Here is a 12,948-nt window from a genome sequence, read left to right as displayed (position 1 = left end):
ATAAACACATATAGTAACATACAAAATATCAAATATCATACAAACTAGACAGTAATGCATCACTTTCTGAAAGATTTTATAGTACCGTGTAATAGTAATTGGTATTACAAATTGCAAAATGCGTGAAACATAGAAAATGAGCAAAACAATGATTACTATATAACAATTACTCCATACCAGACTTATTACGTATAATCATAAGCTACACAAAAAATTCTACGAATAGACCATGATTTCTGTACTGCATGCCAAGTTGCATGTAATTCCACATTCTCCAGTTTACCTGGTGCAAGGTAGCTTCTCAGCGAAAACATAAAAACAACATTCTGTTTACTCATGCACGAAGCGTTCAACTTTCCAACAATATTTCTTTAAAACAAAACAAAAAATAAAACAGTCAACATTATTCTGGTTAAAATTCTGTAAATTATATAATTTGTTTTTGCCAAAACATACTAGAGAAGGATGTTAAATAATTACTGTATGTGTCACAACTTGCGTTAACCAATCAAAATCACGTTTCTTGTAATTCAAATTACGTCTGCTTTTTCATAAGAACTCAGGTGCATTTCAGTTTAGAACAAAAAACACAAGTGCCAAAAAGAAATAAAAAGAGATAATGAAAAGATATTATCTATGAAACTGTGATAATGTGAAACAGGAAGCCAAAACTAAAAATTGAAAAAACTTTTTTTACATTTCTGCTTTAATGTAATGTAAAAGAAAAAATCACAATCATAAACACTCAGAGCACGTGAATCAGAGAGATTGAAGTTCTGACACATTCAGCAATAAACAAACACTTTTAAAAAGGCATCATTTTATTTCTTTCAAATTCTGAGGAAAAAAATGTTAAAATATGTTACAATACCCCTCGGTTGAGATCGAGACAGACAACCATGACTCAACAGTTCCACATGGCAGCCACAGTAACTACCAAACCTAATATTACAGTTACAAAAGCTTAAACACTTAAATATCTGTTTGTTCAGGTAAGACAAAGGGGTTGGCCTTGTTAGCGACAAACACTTTAACCCTGAATGAGGACAAGCAGATTGGGTGAATCATATTTACATACAGAATTTATATAGAAATACTTATTTAACATACCCATTTCAATTTACATTTGTATTTGTAATTATTAACACATTCTTATCAAAAGACCACAAAAATAGTTTCTTCAGAAGTCAGGATTTTATTTAATATTCATTTTTCATTCTAAATTAATGGTGAAAATTCTGATTGCTGATTGTACATTGGCATGATTCTCCTCCCAGTCACACAGCACTGATGACTGATTAAACAACTTTCAACGATTAGAAACATACAGGTATATAACTTGCAACATATTATGTTCTTTGACTGATGGATCAAACCCACAACTGTAACCTGCATAGGAAATCTTGGGTAGTTCACAGTCACAATCATTGAAATAAAAAATGTCAGACCGTTATTTTGCGCAGGTGCCCTAATTAGAAAATTACACTCAAGTGAGAAATGATAACTGTGGACCTATCTAACTATCATCGGAAACGGACTAACATCCCTAGTTTGATCAAACCAAAGATAAAACTGATATTTAAGTGTGGTATAATTAAAAATTTCTGACCTATTTTTTCTTGCTTTTTTCCTTTCGTTTTAAACTTTTAACGTAATATTTTTTATAACTTTCTGTTTCAATCTGGATGGCACAAGAAAACATAATCAATATACAGTAATTAAATTCTAAAATTGTAATATAAGTGCTATGTCCTATTTCATTATGTAATTTATTGTCTTTGCATGATTTATGGGTTCAATTCTAGTAACAAAATGTTTCCAAGGTACATGTATATGAAACATTGACAAAATGGAACTTGGTTTATATTGGACCGATATTAGAAAGAACAGCCAAACTTGTATCAAGCGACCATGCAAATGGATACAAAAATGGTCACTTCAGTAACACACCTATGCAGTCTTACAAACCTAGTTTCAACATATTTTTCTTACCATGATTGTGAAACAAGTTCTTGTGACTTTTATTAATCACTTTCAGGTCTGCTCCCTGCTAACCAGTACTGCATGTGTCAATTTTGGGGAATCACGCCGTGACCTGAGGGGCTCGAACCCCATGATCCCGGTTTTTAAAAGCATCTTAATCACTAGGCCCCCCCCCTTTTCTATGATTATCAGGGGATTATAACAGTTGCTCACGAGTATTTCCAATTTTTACAATTGATAACCCTGCTTTACATTGAAAATTGGACAAAATCTATCGGTTTTAAAGAGTGAATTTGTAAACATTGACTAATTTCAGAAACCCTCGGCTGCACTCGCCTTGTTTCTAACAGATTTCATATGACCTATTTCTTGTACATATTTGAATATTATATATTATCACTTCCATAAAAACAAATGCTTTTCTAGTTTTCAACATTTTGTTTTGACGTTTATGAAATAACAAATGACCAAACATCCCTTTAACTATAGGCTCTTTTTTTTTTTTGTGCAAATTTTTGTCACAATTGCAAGAAGTTATCATTTGAAAATTTCTAGTATGTCTGTTCTCAATCTTGCTCATGAGGGTCTGTAATCTAAATCTTCGAGAAAACCACTTCAGTGCACCTAAAAATATTCTATGATCTTGAAATATTATTTTAATTAACTATAACATGCATTTTCAATGCAAAAACAAAAACTGTTTTCTCTTAACCACTAACAGGGATATGTACATCGTTTTTTTGTGGGGGGACATTAAATTCAATGCATACAGCATCAGGCATGCTTGACAATAATAAATGTTATGTTTTTGAGGCAATTTAAACGACATAATAAAATATTAAATTTCACCATTAGGCACTCATGCTGTGCATTCAGTATTATAATGCATGCCTATAAATGTCCTATAATTAAATTAAACTATGAATTTTGTTTCTGACATCACCATATTTGAATTAAAATATGTAAGTTTTATAAGTTGAAACTAAAAATTAAACATGTAAATGTAACTTTTTTGGGGGCAAAGGTGTGTCACAGGGGTAAATGTTTTGACCAATTAATGCCCACAACACCTGTGATGTCAACTTGTTGAAAATCTTCCTCATAAAATTAAGAATATAGCACCAATTAACTTGAGTGTTATATGAAGAAACATGGCTAATTCATCCAAGTTGGATTCGAACCCATAAATCCATGGGCTGCCTTACAGACACCTTAACCACTAGGCCACCACTCCCCTAAATAGAACCACAATGAGCTACAAAGTAACAAAACATAATATTATGAACACACAAATTCAGAAATATGCATGTTAATAAATGGGACTGTCAAACATAACCAAGTACAATTAACTTCCAAAAAAAGTGTTTTACACTTAAGATATTTTCTTTTGAGACCTTAAGTAGAATTTCCTTTTTTTCTTCTGTCAACTATATAAGTGTATTTCCGCCACTTCAATATATTTTAATATTGGTGCCACTGTTCTTCATTCAGGCAAGCATTTGAATAGGGTTAAGCAGAATTCAACATTTAACATGGTAACAACTGGTAAAATTTAGAATTTTGAAACATCCGCAGATGTATCAAGCCATTATATCCACCAGAGATTCAAACCCAACCAGTTTATAATTTGTAGAGATCACATCAGTCTTGTCTATAATCCTCACCATGCTAAATATCTTAAATGTGTCTCAAATCTTTACCATGCTAAATATCTTAAATGGACTTTGTTGTCCATGTTAACAAAAACATTCATCATTTTCCAAATTTCAAAATAAATACTGTCTCAATAGTGAAAATAGCAGACCATGAACATCTGAGCTTAGCTTGACCTGCACTGGTTGCATGGGTGGATTTAGTCATTGCCTGGCTAAAGGTTAAATTACATCAGAAACCCCTGTAATACCTCCATGTTATAACATACCAAATATTATAGTTAATTTTAGAGAACACAGTATATGATTCTTCAGATCTTATATAATATTAAAGACTTAGATACTCAATGGCATCAGGTGAATCAAAAATCTTCAATTCAATCAGCTTGTAGTTTGTTTTGTCTTACAGTTTGTTTTGTATCATATAGTACAAACAGAGAAAGGCTGTTCTGGAGTCTGATTGAAAATTTCATCAAAATATAGAATTTCTCTACAAGGTGGTACCTGTTCTAAACCTCAAAGGTACATTAATAAAATGTTGGATTCATTAATGAAGTATCTATGAACTTAATCTATTGATGTTTACAGCCATGATTTTCAGATTAAATCAAGATTTAGAAGGTTATATTAATACATACATTTTGGGCATATTTTTCCTGGAAATTTATTGAGATTGATTTTTATGATTCTGAAATACCTACATAGTTGATAATTGCAAAATAGAATGAGCAAGTACCTATTGTTATAAATTAATTGATACTATCATGTACATTTTTCAGGAGAATGGCAAAATTTCATTGCAAAATAATAACTTTGTTGTCTCAAATTGAAGACTTTCAAGTAGAAAGCTTTAAATGATTGTTTTACAAGAAAATTGTTTTATTATTTATAACATTTAATACACTGAAGTTGACATTACAAAGTGCTTTTATTAACCTTGACATTCATTCAGCTAATTTAATAGTTTTAAAGACTTGATTTGATTTTCTGATAGCCAAAATTAAGGGGTAACATTTACCAAACCTCAGCTGGAGCACAGGCAACCAGTGCAGACCAAGATCAGCACGCACAAGTCGAGTGTCATCTGAACATCAGGTCTGCTCTGTTTGCTATTCAGTCAGTACATTTTATGAAATTTTCCCTGAAAATGATGAATGCATTGATCTTGTCCAGATAGAAGATGGAAAATCTATAAGATATTAAGCTTGGTAAGTACTTATTTATCAAAAGAGATACCAAAATTCAGTATTGACAGTTACCGGTAAGTTAGAGCAAGTGATCAAACTTTACTATCGTGTATTATAATATAAGCACTGATATTGATAGTATATCAACTGTTGGTTTATCTAGATAAACCCCCTAGCGAAAATTTCATGATTGAAACATGTCTTAACATGTTTTAAACACGTTCTTACATGTTATTTCGAAATGTTTGAACATGTTTTGAACATGTTTTAAACATGTTTAAACATGCACGTGAAATGGCACCATGATCTAACAGGATCAGTCAACAATCGTGATTAGTCATGTTTGATGATCAAAAAAGAGTAACATGGTCAATCACATTTTGACATGTTTTTGTTCTATCCAGCTATCATGCTTTAGACATGTTTGAAAACGTTCACAGAACATGTTTGAATATGTTTGATCATGTAACTACTACTTTACTGTCAAACACATCTAAACATGATTAAAAATGTCCCCAAAACATGATGGAACATGTTTAAACATTCACATTAAATGGCACCACAATCCAAACACATCTAAACATGTTTAAACATATACAAATCAAGATCCCATAACATGGTCGAACATGTTAATATATCCAAATCAAGGGGTCATTTAACATTTTCAAACATGTTCAAACATTTCCAAAAGAACAAAGCTGACATTGTTTTAAACCAGCACAGGTCAAAGGAACAGAGCTGACATTGTTTTACATCAGCACAGGTCAACAGACAAAGGCAATTACAAAAGTTCATCTCGTGTTTGCTCAGATGAGGTAAATTTTAAATTACACCTTTTGAGATCAGAACCCTGGACACAATTCTTTTTTATTTCTTTTCTTTCAGCACAAAGGTAATTTTCATTATGAATACTTTATTAACATTGTCACTTGAAATACTTCTGCTTCACTTTTTGTGTCTTAATGACCACTTCCTTGTCAGTGATATCAAAATGTTTCTGAACGAGCTTGCTGATTAAGTTAAATTTGGCAGGATCAAACTTGATCTTTGTTGGCCTTTTTACCAGTTGCACTATGGTTTTGAATTTCTTCGATGGTGAAGAACATACCTCTCCAGATGATCAAATGTTGCAAACCTGCCAAAAGAAGCACCGACTTTGAATAATGTTTTCTGCTAATTCAGTTTTATTCACCTACATACTTTTTCTCCTTTTATTATTTAAAAAAATGTTTTAACTTCAAAATATCGGATTGCGACAACATGTGACAATTGAAATTAGTGGGTGCTTAAATTAAATGCTGATTTCGAGAAGTGGGTACATTAATCAATACATATTAATATAAGAATGTATTTTCAATTGTATTAAGTTAGAACGGGCAAAATTCGTGTGCTACACAAGCAAAATAAATCATTTTATTTTTGTACTTATCCGGACTTCGTGTTATCCGAAAAAATGTTAATAAATGACAAAAAAACTTAATAATTTGACAGTTAAAATCTCTTTTTAAGTTAAATTTCATTCATTTATAAGTGGAAATTTTGTGGATATGAGAATTTAAATAATTTCCTCCAAAATCTCCAGATATACTGTATGGTCGATTGTTCCTTAAAAGCAAGAGAAATCTTATTTTAATTATCAAGACTGTCCTTGTGCTCGGAAGCATGCGTGCAGATGAAGAACTTACTTGCGATGGGTATAGCAGGATACCATTTCTCCTGGAACTTGGCAAATGTTCTTGTCCCAGGCATTGACCCTTCCCGATCAGCGGCAGTGCTGACAAACGACCAGTTGTTCTCCAAAGTCCAATAAACAAGCACTTTCACTTTTCAGCCATTTTGATTTTTCCCTCGTTTAAAACTAACCGCACATGTATTCGTGTTATCTATTGGTTGCTAAATATAAACTTTGGGTTAGGTGGCGCTAAAGATAACGTGATTTTCTAAACCGGAAGTATAGAAAGATAACACTTGAAGAAACTGTAAACATGCGATTTTGGTGGATTTCGAGGTTTTCAGAAGCTGAAGAAGGTAAATGTCATTATATTTAACAATATGTTTGTTCTAACACCACGGCAAGTGCTACAACCCGTTTGCTAGCTGTATATTTATTATTAGAATAACATCCGGAATAGTCCGGAAGTTCCGGATTTTAGACAGTCTCCAGGATCATTTTTGTGAATCGCGTAAATCCGTTTAGATTTCTGAGGGGTATAGGTTGCCTCTTATCTCGAGTGAGAACTGAAAGAACTCTATTGCCCATTTAATTTTATAAACAGGTGATGTTTTTGTCCGTTTCGTTAAATTCAAAAAGTTTTTTTGTGTGCATTAATGCCATTATGAGCGATTGTGTGCATCACGCACCTTGGTATGAAGTAACGGGTACGTTACGATACCGAAATCAACTTGATTTCGGTAAAGTTACCGAAATCAACTTTTCATTACCGAAATGAACTCGTAAAAACCAAACTAGTTAAAATATTGCTATTATTTCTTCATTATTTGATGAAAAATAATGAAATAGACTTTCAGTTAAAAAATCTATTGAAAATATTTTATTTTAATGATGTTATTAACAAAAATGTAATTATTGAGTTACTTCCCTTTGTTCTAAACAACCCGTTATGTGTTTAGCATTACCGAAATCAGCTGTGAAGTTTAAATTATGTCTATAATTAGTAGATAATAGATTAGATAACTCTAGTAGAGCTCTATTTTATAGACATATTTCTGTTTTTAAGTTTCAACCATATCTAAATATTATCAATGTTGAACGGTTTTGTAAAGATCTCACTAGGTTAAGAGTATCGTCTCATAGATTGCACATAGAATCAGGTAGATGAACTAAACCAAATAGTACAATTTTAATGATAGAAATTGCTTTTCATGTAATGTCTTAGAAGACGAATACCATTTCATTATGACATATTAGAATGCCATGTATATAATGATTTAAGAAAAAGTCTGATACCGCCATATTAGCATGTTATATATATGTATGCACGTGATTGTCGTGCATAACAATTTTCTAATCAAATCGTATTTTTAAAAAGCTATGATCGGACTAAATAAAATACTCTGTAATATGAGTTAAAGATATTTATAAATTTTGTACATGTTTATGTTTTATGAAGAAAAAAGATCCAACTTCAACCGGAAGTTTATGGTTTTCTATTATAAATTTGAATACAGATATATAATTCGACTGCTCTAAAAATGTTCCATAAAAATTGTATAATGTATCAGGCAGTAAAATTGGAAATTGGAAAGTTTGTGTCTTTCTTTTATTGAACAGTTAAACTATATATTAACAAATCGCTAACATATGTTATGGGGACTCTTTATCATAATATTTTTAAATTTTAGTCATTTATTTAAATGTTTATTACGACATAAACAGATGGTTCATTATAATCTTTTATCTTTAACATACATTGTATGCCAACTGTACCTCCTGTCTTAATTACTTCACACCTTACTTAATACAGTAATACACAACATGTCAAATCGTACAAGTTACAACATTTCATAATTGAAATTTGTCAGTATAAAGTGTTCCATTTTTTCCATCATATAAATATATACCAGTCATTCCATAAATTTATGCTGTTTACAGATATGAAATTTAAAATGATTTTAAATCGATCAACATAAAATCATGACTTAACACTTTTTCAATAAGTAGAATATGTAGTTAAGTATCCGGGACATCAAAACTTGCATACATTTTTGGAACAACTGATACAATTTGGTAACAATAATATCAAAGCACCTTGTCTCATACAATGTATACCGAAATGTTTTCTACGGAAACGTATAGCGACCACCCCTATATGTTAGTTAAAACAGATCTTTTGACAATTTATTTAATATAATATTATATTTTTACCAGCTTACTAGATCTGAAATATTTATACTATAAAACTATAAAAAGAAAGTCTTTTGATATATATTATATAGGGATGGTCGCTATACGTCATTTTATATTAAACTGTAATGTACTTTTTGTCTTAATGGAGACAAGCAGCTTTAATTTCATGTTAAAAATAATCATGTCTAATTATGTTGTTTGGATACTTTAAAGTTTCCATGCGCCGATGTATATTAAAGGATTGCGGTGAACGAGTATGTTATGTCAACTAACACCTCCATTGTCCGAGCACGTGTATGCTTGCTCCTTATTAGTAAAGGTGTTATGATGAATGGCTACCGCTACGTCTTTTTATCTTCTTGAAATATCTGTTTAAAGTACTTTCAAGATATAGAAATATTGTTAAAATAATCGTTTGATGTATATATGTTTTTGTATGTTATATTTATATTGTATATATTTCTGTTGTCTTGGCCATCATGAAAGTTATTGTAAATGGCCAAAGGCATTTTCTCATGCCGATTTAGCCAAAATAAACTATATAAACTGTATTTATTTTAATCAAATCATAATCATTGGATTTAAATTAAATACTGTGATAATTTCCAATCAACTATTTCTGAAATTCATGCAAATTATTTAGAGGTATAACATCATCATTTTTATAATCAAATATTATTTTACTTTGTTTATGGTTCAGTTTGAATGACTTTATATTAATTAATTAAACAAGATCTATTAAAATGTTTATTTTAACTTTTACAAGCCGATTTCGGTATGGTAACATATATTTCGGTTCGTGACAAATCAGGGAAGTAATCTTGATATTTAGTTATTTGTTTCTAATTTCATTATAAATAATTATTTCGAACTGTTTTTTTGCATGAAAGTCAAACTAAATCTATTGTAATAGATTATAATGAAAAAAATATAATAGAACGCTAAATTATGATTTTACAAGTCGATTTCGGTATTGTAACATATATTTCGGTTCCTGACAAATCAGGGAATAATCTTGATATTTATAGTTATTTGTTTATAATTTCATTATTAATAATTATTTCGAACTGATTTTTTGCATGAAATTTAAACTAAATCTATTGTAATAGATTATAATGAAAAAAAATATAATAGAACGCTTATAATTATGATTTTACAAGTCGATTTAGGTATTGTAACATATATTTCGGTTCGTGACAAATCAGGGAATAATCTTGATATTTAGTTATTTGTTTCTAATTTCATTATTAATAATTATTTCGAACTGATTTTTTGCATGAAAGTCAAACTTAACCTATTGTAATATATTATAATGAAAAAAATATAATAAAACGCTTAATTGTGATTTTATAAGTTGATTTCGGTAATGAAAAGTTGATTTCGGTAACTTTACCGAAATCAAGTTGATTTCGGTATCGTAACGTACCGTGAAACAACGCTTCTGATTGGTCGGACAAGTTTCGATTGTCGAATCAGATTATAGAAAACGAGTGACCGGCTAGTTTGTACTTCCGTAAAAAACAAAAAAAAAAAACAACAAAAAAGTAATTCTCATCATGAAGTTTCTGCCCGCGAGGCAAAATACCAAAGTCCTAGAGAAACAAAGCAAAGTTGCAAATAATTGGAGATGGCCGTCTTTGAATGAAATTAATTCCGAGGGGTATTTATGGGGATATTTGGCTACGGAAACATGGGAAACCGGCGGCACAAATCGACCCACACGAAGTACCCAGTCTATACCCAAATAAAGGCAAATATAGTAATATTCATCTTTGTTTGCCTAACATATATTTTTGTAATGAGAAAATAATTTTTTTTCTATAAAATAACTTGACTAAGCCGGCTGTAACTTTCTTTCATTTACATTTTTAAGAAAATTTACTTGTGACATTTGATTTGCTGATCTAGATTCATTAATTAATATACTTGCAATTTACGTTAAAGATATGATAAAAATTTTTGTCTACATTTAAATTTTTAGGGTATAATTTTGTTGTTATTTCATACAAGTGTCCATCATATTATTTTTTTTTAATATAATTTTATAAGGACAACTTTTAGCAGTAGCAAAAATTCTACAAGGTTGAGCACCAGTTACTTTGTGATATTTTGCATGTTTAGAGAGTTGCTAAAGCAGAGACGGTATTCCTTTAGCCTGTATATTTGCCAGAGGGACGAAATGTGTTGTTTTGGGTCTCCGTCCACTGTAGATTTTGGGCTTTAACGGAATGAATTGCATTTTTTTTACTGCCTGCCTATTGCAGATGGGATAATTTCTTTGTAGATTTGCAATCTTATGTCATATATGTTCTCAACAAAATGTGTTTTCTTTTTCCAGGTTGTGTAGTTTGGTATCAGAATAAATAGACGTATTGCTTGTAGGACATTGACGGCTGAGGAACTTGAAATTAACTGTAGAGTGCTACCTTAAACATGTATGAGTGTGACAATTTCTATGACCATGAAAATACAAGGAAGAGTAATTCGGACATAAATTTGGATGTAAACAATAAACTACAAGTTAACAGATCTGTATATCAGAACTAAAAGTACTGAAATGATTGCTGATGCGAACCCTGTTGGTTAGATTTTCTATCAAGAGTCTGTCCAAATAATACTGGTCAACTTATGTCAGGTGATGAAAAACCCTCTGGCACTGAATATTCAAAAGGAAATTTTGCATCTAAAGAAGAACAATGCTATGTTCTTGCTAAGATTGGTTTGAACAATGTAAAAGATTATAGAACAACACACAGATTATTACGACAAAGGAAAATTTCTTTATTCCGATAAGTACAAACAAATGAAAAAAACTGTTACACTGTTTTGTGCCTGGATAGTGTGATATTAGCTTTATCATATTTCATAGAAAATATTGTGGATGAGAAGTTGTTTGCTGTTGGACATATATGTACAATAACAGAACTAGTACATCCTTTTTGTGATGTTGGATACCATCTGTTAAGAATGAAAACTGAAGAGGATGTTCATGTTGATAAGATAATTGAAGAAGTGTTTGTTATTCAAACTGAAAATACATTTTTTTAAGTTAGTTGTGTTCCAAATTTGTTCAAGTGACTGGCGTATCTTAGATTACATCATTTGAATCGCAGTTTGAGACAGTAAAATATAAGTCTAATATTACAAAATACAACTTTAATGTGACATTTAGTGTTAATTATTATAGGCACAATCCCTGTGGTAGAGTGATTTACGGGTCACTTCTTCAAATCTGTCTTTCATAATAGATACTAAAATGATATGTTAACTAAAAAGCATTGATTTTGGATACAAATAAATTCAGATTCTTGAATAGGTGTTCCAATTTCATGAAAATATTTTCTATTCCAAGATATTTTCCTTTGTTTTGATAAATTTTTTCAAGTTTAAGTAGTTTTTTCAGTAATTCTTGTCTGCCAAAAATGGTGGATGGCGAGTTTGAGCTCTGCTTTGCAACCATAACCTTCATATGGAAAAATTGGTTATTCTTAACTGAGTTTTTTTTTTTACTTGGGCCAAACTGAAGTTCAGCGTCCTGTATGGAATATTTTATTTTGCCTGTTGTATATTTGTAACTGGTAGGAACATAATTATGTGATTTTTGTACCTAAACTTATAGCTTACCTAGTAATTTAGCTTTTATGGCTACAATACAGGGTAATATATCCCACTATCAATTTATGCACATAATCCCCGGCTTCTGACATTAAGATCCCACCTTAATTTACCATTTTAATTAATTTTGCTACATGTACTTCTTCCCAGTGCCCTTTGATGCTTTATATCAATGCTTATCTTGTATTCCGATAAATGCTGTAAAACTGTTGAAAATGGGGACAATATGTTTAACCTCCATTTATGGCCTAGCAGATGGATTCTAGGATAATAACCAAGGAGATGCTGAATCATGCTCTGAGCTGTCTGAAAATTTTGTTATATTCAAAATTCTGTCATGTTTAAACATGTTTGCTTTCCTATAAAAAAATTTGTAAACAAAACAACTGAAACTATTCTTATTATCAATGTTTTCACAGAAAGTAAAATCCTGTTGTAAGATGTAATTTAAAAAATGCTTATTTGTTAAAAAATATCGACTTTGAATTTATCATGTTCAGCCATGTTTGATCATGTATGACTATGTTATTCTCTTAGTAATAAATGGGTCAATGTGTCAGTAATTATTAAAGCGTTTAAGGCTATTTATACACAAAGTTGAAATGTATGGATACTTTTTTATCCAAAAGAATAACTTATTTGA

At 30.7% G+C, this 12,948-nt stretch overlaps 1 protein-coding gene and 1 long non-coding RNA gene across 3 annotated transcripts in view; one reads left to right on the top strand and one right to left on the bottom strand.

Moving 5' to 3' along the window:
• LOC132734157 (vascular endothelial growth factor receptor 1-like) overlaps positions 1 to 12,948 on the bottom strand; it is an 89,176-nt gene that overhangs the window by 60,964 nt on the left and 15,264 nt on the right. The gene's annotated exons all lie outside the window — the stretch shown is intronic.
• On the top strand, positions 5,948 to 12,003 carry LOC132734160 (uncharacterized). Its single transcript, XR_009626273.1, has 2 exons — positions 5,948 to 6,850; positions 11,029 to 12,003. It is a non-coding gene; the product is annotated as an uncharacterized LOC132734160 (long non-coding RNA).

This window comes from Ruditapes philippinarum, unplaced genomic scaffold (genome assembly GCF_026571515.1).
Source record: "Ruditapes philippinarum isolate M1 unplaced genomic scaffold, ASM2657151v2 ctg2475_1_1_1_1, whole genome shotgun sequence".
Classification (NCBI taxonomy): domain Eukaryota; kingdom Metazoa; phylum Mollusca; class Bivalvia; order Venerida; family Veneridae; genus Ruditapes; species Ruditapes philippinarum.
Note: the sequence above shows the minus strand (reverse complement) of the source record. Positions and strands in the feature narration are given on the sequence as shown.